This window comes from Tachypleus tridentatus, chromosome 7 (genome assembly GCF_004210375.1).
Source record: "Tachypleus tridentatus isolate NWPU-2018 chromosome 7, ASM421037v1, whole genome shotgun sequence".
NCBI lineage: Eukaryota > Metazoa > Arthropoda > Merostomata > Xiphosura > Limulidae > Tachypleus > Tachypleus tridentatus.
The window spans coordinates 52107519-52118899 of NC_134831.1; the positions used below are offsets into that span (position 1 = coordinate 52107519).

Here is an 11381-nt window from a genome sequence, read left to right on the forward strand (position 1 = left end):
AGTTTCAATAGTTTCTTTATGGTCAATTTTTTGCCTGTTGATTATTTTGAAATATTTAAAGTGGGAAGTGGTTTTATAGTTCATTTTACCGAATAAATGAATAGATATGACGATGTTCTTGTATACTGTAGAAACCAAATTATTCTCATAAAAGGCATCCCGTTTAGTGTACTATGCAAATTTCGCTGAAAGTCGACATGAAACTTTGTCGTTGTTAGGCAAAATTCGCTGTCCCAAGTACGAACAAATACACCATGATAGTGTCGTTATCAACGAAACCGAACAGACTGGTTATTAACTCCTCATAACACTTAGCAGCGGGTCTGAAGTGTTTTGAAACGACTAATGGATTACACGTGCCCTACAAAATTTGAATTTTTTTTTATAAATACTCGAGAACATATATAGTGATATGATTTTATTTGTTGAAAATATATTTTATTATACCCAATACATAAACATTCATGAAATAGTGATATTGATAAAGTAAAAAAATTACAGAGGCCAACGTCCGCGAGCAAACGCTTGTTTTTGACATTTGCGCAAAGGTACTCGACGGCTATCTGAGCTAGCCATCCTTAATTTAGCAGTGAAAGACGAGTGGAAAGGCAGCTAGTCATCACCTCCCACCGCCGAATTGATCTACTCTTTCACCAGAGAATAGTGGGATTGACCGTAACTTTATAACGCCCCCACAGCTGAAAGGACGAACATGTTTGGTGCGATGAGGATTCGAACCCGCTACCCTCAGATTACAAATCGAACGCCTTAACGCACCTAACCATGCCGAGCCGCGAGCGAATGCAACATGTCTCCGCTACACAGTCCAAACATGGTCAGTTCTGACACCAGAAAAATACAGGCGAATCAAAAGCTGTCTATATCATTCGAAATTTGCCAAAATATATCTTTGCACCGACATCCATAATATTCAATCACTCACATCCATTGGGGAGAAACTGCATGGTTTACTTCATTCTGTTGAGTTTTGCTGTTTAACATTTGACAATTTTCACCCGTACATTCACGTGCAAATAATTATTTGTTTTCCGTAAAACGTTTTAAAATTATCACTACAATGCCAGGAGTGGGGTTCGAACCCACGCCTTCTTACGAAGACCAGATCTTAAGTCTGGCGCCTTAACCACTCGGCCATCCTAGCGTGGAATATCAATTCTTCTTATATGAAAATCATTGTTAAAACTATATATTTTTTGTGATGACAATAATGTTTCCAATTCGTATAACAACTTTCTATAATGGATAGATCGTCAACACCCCAAACTGTCATTTCCTAGGTGAAAAATTCCAAAATAGTCTATATCTTTGTATGCTACCTGGAAAAGGTATCTTCGTATTAAACTATATCTATATTTGCCGACATACGGCGGCGAAATTCTCTAAAACTTTAAAATTATCTTTTTGTGGCACCTTGGCCTCTAAAATTATTAAAAATTATCAAGTTCAACATTTTTGTTTGTCAGTAATGCGAGGCCTCTAGAAAAGGTTCTTTTACCTACTCCCATGTAAACTGGTCAAAACAGCCGAGTAACTAACCAGAAACCCCTAATTCATCCTCGTTGGTGAGCTCCGACCCCCGCCCAGAAGTACTAAAAATCCAACGTTTTTGTACGTCAGCATGTTGGTCATATGAAAACTTGTATTTGTGCCAGTTTCCCACTTGACTGCGGTAACATGACCGCACAAGAGCCCAAAGTATGCATCTTTCGCCCAATAAGAATTTAATAAAAGAACTAAATCCGACAATGAAAAAAGTATCTGAGCGTATTGGTCCTAGGTGCAACCCTCATACGTTTCGAGTTAATGAGTCGAGAAACGAAGGAATAGTGGTCCATTGAAAATGTTTGTAAGCAAAAGAAACAATAGAAAAGTGTTATGTCTCTATAAGGAGTCATGATAAATTATACAGACCAAAAAACCCTGTTTTAAGTTTATTAATTTCCTTGAGAGATAGTTTCAAAATTTATAATTTTTATAACCAATCGACCACAGACCCTATAATAAGTATTCCGCTTTTTAAATGAGGATGTATTAAACATTCTACTGGTCAACTTGCATGCAAAATGATTAGTTACGTGCACATACACACATTAAATGGTATGTTGTGACAGTATGATTGTCTAGTACATTTCTGTTAATCGTATAAATCACCTCTCCGAGGATTTGGAGGTAATAATGACATTGCTTAGAGCAGAATACCAATTCCCAAGAACACATTATTTTATGAGCTTTCTAGTAACAAATTTAAAATAATCTTTGAAACGATTGTTTTAACAACTAATGACTTAGAAGCTATGTTACTATATACCTCTTCATAAATAAACAAAGTCTCTGTAATAATTACCTCTTTCCCAGTCTTTGCGTCTGAGGAAATGAAACATACATTTCAAAGATCTAGTTTTAATCACGTTTTTGTTTCATTTTTTAGCTCATTGGTTTTTTTGGCTATCGTGAACACCTCTGCAATATGTCATGTTCTCAAAATTCCAATTCAAATTGTTTTCGTGATCGGGTCAGAAAAATAAACCGACAGTTTTAGTCACAATGTCTACATTCTGTTTGATATTTATATTACTACTTATATGCGTGGAGTAGTTATTAAGTTAACGCCCGAGTAGTAAAAGAGAAGTTATAGTATGATCAGATAAACATGGACAAGTTGTATACTGGCCTGTATAAGCTCTTTTTATCACTTTTTGGTCAAAACGCACATACAACACCTGTTTTGTATAAATGTGTGTGATTTTGGTATAATATTGTTTCGAAACAGATAAAACCTTTTTTCAAACAATTTCTCTGTACTTGATAACAGTGTCATGCCTCGTCACGGGCCAGAAGTTATAAGGCGTCAAATTGTCCGGCTATCCAGATATAGTATAAAGCAAATGAACATTGCCAAAACAGTAGAGTATTCCCAGAGTACTATATTAAAAGTCCTGAAACGTCATAGAACTATAGGAAAGTCCACCGATAGACTTCGCAAAACAATTACCCGAAAAGATGGTGTTTGGTTGTTGTTGTTTTCTGATCAGGTTAATACGTCAAATTCGAAAATTAGTCTTGCAACACCTAACGACAGAAATGGCATGAAGGCATTCGCTTAGGGTATTTAGAAAAGCAATGGATAGGAATACTGACCTAACGAGGTTGTTTTCAAGATGAACTATCTGTAAACCAATATTAACCAGAACTAACCGCCATCACTGTGTTACTTGAGCAAGACTGCAAGCTAACTTACAGTTATGCCACTGGTAGCATGTCATATTTTCAGAATATTTTCTGTTTTCAGCTTCTTAAAGCTGATGGTAGAGTTCAAGTTTGTTGATTACTTAGTGAACATATGAGAAAAGGGTGTCTTTCCAACAGAGAACATACAGGAAGTGGTGCAAAAAATGTTTGGTCAGCTATTCATTCTGGCGGAAAACGGTTCTTCATATCCTCCCTGAAATCTCATCGGTGCCTTCGACGGGCATCACACTGAGACTATATTTCTATGATATGCAGATTTGTAAATAACTTTGTACTTTGAGATGACAATGCTACTGCCCATACTGCGTGTATTGTGAAGAATTATTTCGACGTTAGAATGTTACTATGGCCAGCAAAATATTCAAATTTTAATCACACTGAGAACTGTTAGGCAGAATTATGTCGAAACATTGCTAACTACGACTCTAAAGCAGCTAATTTAACTGAATTGCGGCGCATTTTAGTGATAAAATGAGATAAAATCAATGTGTATTATATTAATAATCTCTTTTGCAGCATGCCATGTGGCCTTACGGAAATTATTAAAGTTCGAGGAGGTCTACACCCAAGAACATAATGTTCAGTGTGAACTGTTATAACTTGACAGATGCTATTTATAATAATATGATATAGTTTGTCATTATGTATATTTCAGCAAGATTTTGTTGTGATACGTGAAATGCTGAATTGCTCATATTTGTGTTCTAATAAATCGTTCATAATGTTCATGGAACCATTCTAATTATATAAATTACATATGTGGACATATAATATAACATGCATTTCTTGATTCGACAGTGCAAAGTGTGTTTGTATTCTATCTTAATAATAAGAATCTAATTTTTATAAAATATACAGACATTTTATCAAGACTATACCTCGTCTATCTTTTGACTGTTGTCCACAGTATTTTTAGAATTAATAAAATTAGTTTCCAATAGTATAGTTTTATTTTTGGAGCTTTTAAATGTTTCAAAGTTTAATTATGAACTATATTTTGAGGTTTGTTCGTTTTTAAAATGTATTAGATTTTCAACAGAAAACGTTCACCACGTTACTCCTTTTTGCAGATTACACTTGTGTCAACTATCTTTCAAGAAAATGGAAAACCAAAATTATATTTTCGTGTTTATTAATGTGAGTAAACTGTTTTTCTCAAACACTAACAGGTAATGGGTTATATGAGCCCTTTCGAATCTGAAATTTTAGCGTTGTAAGTCCTTTCGCTTACTGCTCTGCATGCCCAATGAAAAAGACGCAAATGGAACTTTATAAACGGAACAATTTTGTTTTTCGATGGTCGCACGTTATAAAATGAACTTGTTTATCTTAGGATTACATAATCAAATTTTAAACACAGATATCGCACTTGAACGAAATAAACATTTTAAAATTATAAGGGAAGCACCAAAGATGTGCTCTATGCGCAATTGTTTTAATAGTTATTTATCAGTTAGAAAGCGTTTTGAAAGTTACCACAAAAATTACTAGTCATTTCTAGGCAATATAAATTTATTAAATTTCACTTACTTGTTTTTCACGAGAATCATGGAACAAAAGGATGTCTCACGTTGTGTTTAGCACTTGGATTACTTGATATCTTTGACAGATATTTTTAATTTTCCAAATCAAACAACTAATGTATCATATACATTTACGTTAATGAGATGAATAATTAGATCGGTTTTTACAGCAAAGGTACGAAATAAACAAACCAATACTTCTGAATATTTTGTTTTTCGATGGACGCACGTTATAAAATGAACTTGTTTATCTCAGGATTACATAATCAAATTTAAAAAAAAAAAAAGTAAAAATGTTTAACAGTAAATCAAACAGTAAATGGACAACACTCAGTTTCCCCTTGAATAAGATTATTATCTACGTTAAGTCCGATTTTCATTGTGTTTCAAAGACATTCTTCTGAAAACGTTTTCAGGAAAATGGGAGTAATGTTTTCGTAGTGACATCACGAACTTTGATTCTCTGTCTTATGGCCGTTACAAAACTATACCACTCGTACAAAACATACAATTTCTAGATACTATTTACATAAACCTCACGCAGCCTGATAATCAAGTCACTCGATCGTAATCTCAGGGTCGCAAGTTCGAATTCCCATCCCATCAAACATTCTCGTTTAACAGCTACTTCCCTGTAATTTTCGGCGTAAAGAACACATAAGATAATCCTAAAAGCCAATATTAATTCGGTGATCTCAATGTGCTTAGTTCTTCAGTGTGTTAGTTAGGCTGTTATTTCTAGAATAGTGACTTTTATTATCATTAAATTTCCATCAAAACAACTTATCAACATAGATCAAAACCAGAACCAAGCTGAGAAAGTAAATAATATGGCTAACTTAATTTACAGTTTTAACTAGGAACATGTAATGTAAAAACTAAAACAACAAGATAATTTAATATTTGTTCGTCTTAGCGTGAAACTACTCAATGCATTGTGTGCACTCTGTTTGCCAGGTAATAAAAGAAATCTTCATTTGTGCTGGACGTACTCGCGCAGAGTCGAAAGTAAATAAAACCAAAATTAAGAGTGACAAATGTTTTAATTTCTTTCTTTGAAAGTTCACGTGTCATGCTGTGTTCTATCCTGCAGAGTGCATAATTCTTCTCGTGATTTATGGCATGCGCATATTTTCCTAACGTCTCAACAGTACAAATGACAACGTTAACCGTTTCCTATGTGACTTACTGATAAACAACACTCTAGTGTAAAATGGTGCGAGTGTTTAAATCAGGTGACCATTCCAGGCGACCTTCAGGCCCTAATCGGGCTACGAATAAAGAATCCATAACTTGCAAAAAAAGAAACAAAATTCTTTCCATAATAATTTTACGTTTAGTTTCAAGATAACCTCTGATTGTTAAGTTAAAGTAGTAAACACATAAGATATTTACATGTTTAGCGGTATACGAAACTCGTGTAGATGACCTGTACTCATGTTTAGTTCCTCACAGAGATCTGGAGTACATAAAAATGAAGATACATGTATATTTTATATATGTTTGATTTCTTTAACACATGCCTGAAATAATACACGTAAGTGACCACTGTTTTCTTGCATTAACAGTATCTAAAAATCTTAATTCGATTCACCAGTAACCGTTTGAGTAACCAGATGGTTTTGAGAACATATACATGATTGGACTGTTTGGAATATTAGCTAAATGTCTCTCTTTACTGCTCTTGCGCATGACGATGTCGAGATGCTCAGCTTTCAACAAGCTCCTAAGTCTTGTTTTTATTACATTTATCTTCAAGAAACATCTCTCACAGTGAACTTGAGTGGTGGAAAGTGTCAAAGGAAAATGAGACAATTCACGTAAGTCGTCATATGTTTTTTGAATGTTAGATGTAGTTCTCAAGCAACTGACAAGCACACGTTAAGCATCACTTGCACCTGTGGAAAGCATCAGTCCTGTGTAGTCATAGGTGATGTAGCTTTATCATATTCTGTGGGTGAAGTTTCATCATTACTTAGCTTTTCTATTTTTCTTCCTTCAGACACGCAATTCAGCTGACACCTTTACTTCGTCTCATTTCTCAACATCTGACATATCTAGCTAATTAATTTTACACAAAATTTCTTCCATTTGTCTGACAAATTCGTTTGCTCTAGTTACAATACTTTACATGGCATCTCTCAGTGCTCCAAGTTGAACTGCAAAAACTTCCATTTTCCTACAAATCTGAATAAAATCAAGTCCACTTGTTTCAAGGTATTCTGATACAGGAGTGATATGAGGAAAAAGTGGCGTGAATATGTGAGCATTTAAAATTGTTCCATACTTCAGAAAGCTCTCTAGCCTTTGGTTTAGTGGCAGCATCTCGGGACTTTAAATGCTTCAACATAATTTTACATTGATCTGTAGAAATCATAAATACAGCTGATAATGCACTTCGATTTCTGACCAACGTATTTCATCTGTCGGCCTTATTCTTTTCAGTTTCTCTGCCCTTAACGTCCTCTAGATTTCCGTTTTTCAGATATTCACTCGCTTGTAGAAATCTGCAGACCTTTGCAACAGACGTAATAATGATATTACTGTAAGAAATATCTTCGTTAAGTCTATCACAACCACAACATAATTGGGTATAAGTGCATTGCACAACCGTACGTTGACGTTTGTAGCCATGACAGAACAGGGCTTTGCCTATGAGCCATTATACTGCCCCTTTCCAACTGGTGTTTCTTGAAACATTAGTCGATATCACTGTTGAATTCTCCAAACACTCTTTACTAGGTCGAACAGTCCTTGTTCACTACGACATTGACCATGTTGTTGTTATTTAAAGTTGGGTACAAAGCTACACAAACGGCTGGGGTGTCTAACTTCATCTCATGTAACGTTTTGTATTATATCCTTGATGATAACTAGCACCTTGTTGACTGTTGTTTTACTGATAAAAGTAACTAAAGCACCTCTTCTAGTGACTCCAGCGTTAGCAATTACTTTTTCAGATGTTTCGAAAGCGTCACTTCATAGTGACTCAGAAGTGTTATCAATTCCAAGAAAACAATGTAATTTACTTCATCTTCTTCCAGCATCTGAACAGCTTCATCTCTGTGTCCACCTAAATGGCAGATTAATTTTTCTAATAGCCTTGACAACAGCACTAATTCTATCAAAAGTTTCACGATTATATTAGACTTCAAGTTTTCGTTTATTTTTCAGTATGTCACGAACTTAGGACAAGGTGTTTCTATCATTTTTTTCATCACATGTACTTCACAATTTAACATGCGTTTCTCATTTTGTTCATGTTACTGTTGCTGAATATAGAGTCAGTGAATGAAGTCACCCACAAATGACGATTTGGTATCGCTGATTGAAATGGTGCAGAAAAACCTCTGTTGCTCACTTGTAAAAAGAGTCACTGTCTATTAATTGTTTCTATCAACAATTGTTTTTCGGTAATACACACGTGTGTGTCGAATGTAATATTTTTAAGTGGTTGAAACGGATGTTGTGTAAAACGTTTATTGTGAACATCGTGACTTGATGATTTACAAAATATTTTCACACCATCAGAAATTTTACTCTGATGTGAGCCGTCTGCTCTTGTCTCTGTGTTGTATTTTTCACTACTGTGTGAGGTTCACATGCTTATTGCAGCTGTTACTGTAATATTATTAACTTTGCATCAAATGAATAAGTGGCGTAGTTTCAATAGTTTCTTTATGGTCAATTTTTTGCCTGTTGATTATTTTGAAATATTTAAAGTGGGAAGTGGTTTTATAGTTCATTTTACCGAATAAATGAATAGATATGACGATGTTCTTGTATACTGTAGAAACCAAATTATTCTCATAAAAGGCATCCCGTTTAGTGTACTATGCAAATTTCGCTGAAAGTCGACATGAAACTTTGTCGTTGTTAGGCAAAATTCGCTGTCCCAAGTACGAACAAATACACCATGATAGTGTCGTTATCAACGAAACCGAACAGACTGGTTATTAACTCCTCATAACACTTAGCAGCGGGTCTGAAGTGTTTTGAAACGACTAATGGATTACACGTGCCCTACAAAATTTGAATTTTTTTTTATAAATACTCGAGAACATATATAGTGATATGATCTTATTTGTTGAAAATATATTTTATTATACCCAATACATAAACATTCATGAAATAGTGATATTGATAAAGTAAAAAAATTACAGAGGCCAACGTCCGCGAGCAAACGCTTGTTTTTGACATTTGCGCAAAGGTACTCGACGGCTATCTGAGCTAGCCATCCTTAATTTAGCAGTGAAAGACGAGTGGAAAGGTAGCTAGTCATCACCTCCCACCGCCGAATTGATCTACTCTTTCACCAGAGAATAGTGGGATTGACCGTAACTTTATAACGCCCCCCACAGCTGAAAGGACGAACATGTTTGGTGCGATGAGGATTCGAACCCGCTACCCTCAGATTACAAATCGAACGCCTTAACGCACCTAACCATGCCGAGCCGCGAGCGAATGCAACATGTCTCCGCTACACAGTCCAAACATGGTCAGTTCTGACACCAGAAAAATACAGGCGAATCAAAAGCTGTCTATATCATTCGAAATTTGCCAAAATATATCTTTGCACCGACATCCATAATATTCAATCACTCACATCCATTGGGGAGAAACTGCATGGTTTACTTCATTCTGTTGAGTTTTGCTGTTTAACATTTGACAATTTTCACCCGTACATTCACGTGCAAATAATTATTTGTTTTCCGTAAAACGTTTTAAAATTATCACTACAATGCCAGGAGTGGGGTTCGAACCCACGCCTTCTTACGAAGACCAGATCTTAAGTCTGGCGCCTTAACCACTCGGCCATCCTAGCGTGGAATATCAATTCTTCTTATATGAAAATCATTGTTAAAACTATATATTTTTTGTGATGACAATAATGTTTCCAATTCGTATAACAACTTTCTATAATGGATAGATCGTCAACACCCCAAACTGTCATTTCCTAGGTGAAAAATTCCAAAATAGTCTATATCTTTGTATGCTACCTGGAAAAGGTATCTTCGTATTAAACTATATCTATATTTGCCGACATACGGCGGCGAAATTCTCTAAAACTTTAAAATTATCTTTTTGTGGCACCTTGGCCTCTAAAATTATTAAAAATTATCAAGTTCAACATTTTTGTTTGTCAGTAATGCGAGGCCTCTAGAAAAGGTTCTTTTTTACCTACTCCCATGTAAACTGGTCAAAAACAGCCGAGTAACTAACCAGAAACCCCTAATTCATCCTCGTTGGTGAGCTCCGACCCCCGCCCAGAAGTACTAAAAATCCAACGTTTTTGTACGTCAGCATGTTGGTCATATGAAAACTTGTATTTGTGCCAGTTTCCCACTTGACTGCGGTAACATGACCGCACAAGAGCCCAAAGTATGCATCTTTCGCCCAATAAGAATTTAATAAAAGAACTAAATCCGACAATGAAAAAAGTATCTGAGCGTATTGGTCCTAGGTGCAACCCTCATACGTTTCGAGTTAATGAGTCGAGAAACGAAGGAATAGTGGTCCATTGAAAATGTTTGTAAGCAAAAGAAACAATAGAAAAGTATTATGTCTCTATAAGGAGTCATGATAAATTATACAGACAAAAAAACCCTGTTTTAAGTTTATTAATTTCCTTGAGAGATAGTTTCAAAATTTATAATTTTTATAACCAATCGACCACAGACCCTATAATAAGTATTCCGCTTTTTAAATGAGGATGTATTAAACATTCTACTGGTCAACTTGCATGCAAAATGATTAGTTACGTGCACATACACACATTAAATGGTATGTTGTGACAGTATGATTGTCTAGTACATTTCTGTTAATCGTATAAATCATCTCTCGGAGGATTTGGAGGTAATAATGACATTGCTTAGAGCAGAATACCAATTCCCAAGAACACATTATTTTATGAGCTTTCTAGTAACAAATTTAAAATAATCTTTGAAACGATTGTTTTAACAAGTAATGACTTAGAAGCTATGTTACTATATACCTCTTCATAAATAAACAAAGTCTCTGTAATAATTACCTCTTTCCCAGTCTTTGCGTCTGAGGAAATGAAACATACATTTCAAAGATCTAGTTTTAATCACGTTTTTTGTTTCATTTTTTAGCTCATTGGTTTTTTTGGCTATCGTGAACACCTCTGCAATATGTCATGTTCTCAAAATTCCAATTCAAATTGTTTTCGTGATCGGGTCAGAAAAATAAACCGACAGTTTTAGTCACAATGTCTACATTCTGTTTGATATTTATATTACTACTTATATGCGTGGAGTAGTTATTAAGTTAACGCCCGAGTAGTAAAAGAGAAGTTATAGTATGATCAGAAAAACATGGACAAGTTGTATACTGGCCTGTATAAGCTCTTTTTATCACTTTTTGGTCAAAACGCACATACAACACCTGTTTTGTATAAATGTGTGTGATTTTGGTATAATATTGTTTCGAAACAGATAAAACCTTTTTTCAAACAATTTCTCTGTACTTGATAACAGTGTCATGCCTCGTCACGGGCCAGAAGTTATAAGGCGTCAAATTGTCCGGCTATCCAGATATAGTATAAAGCAAATGAACATTGCCAAA

The 11381-nt window shown here is 35.0% G+C and overlaps 2 non-coding genes across 2 annotated transcripts; both read right to left on the reverse strand.

The window, feature by feature from the left end:
- Positions 1–1079: 1079 nt before the first annotated feature.
- On the reverse strand, positions 1080–1162 carry TRNAL-UAA (transfer RNA leucine (anticodon UAA)). The gene has a single exon. It is a non-coding gene; the product is annotated as a tRNA-Leu (tRNA).
- Positions 1163–9535: 8373 nt separating this feature from the next.
- On the reverse strand, positions 9536–9618 carry TRNAL-UAA (transfer RNA leucine (anticodon UAA)). Its single transcript has one exon. It is a non-coding gene; the product is annotated as a tRNA-Leu (tRNA).
- Positions 9619–11381: the final 1763 nt, after the last annotated feature.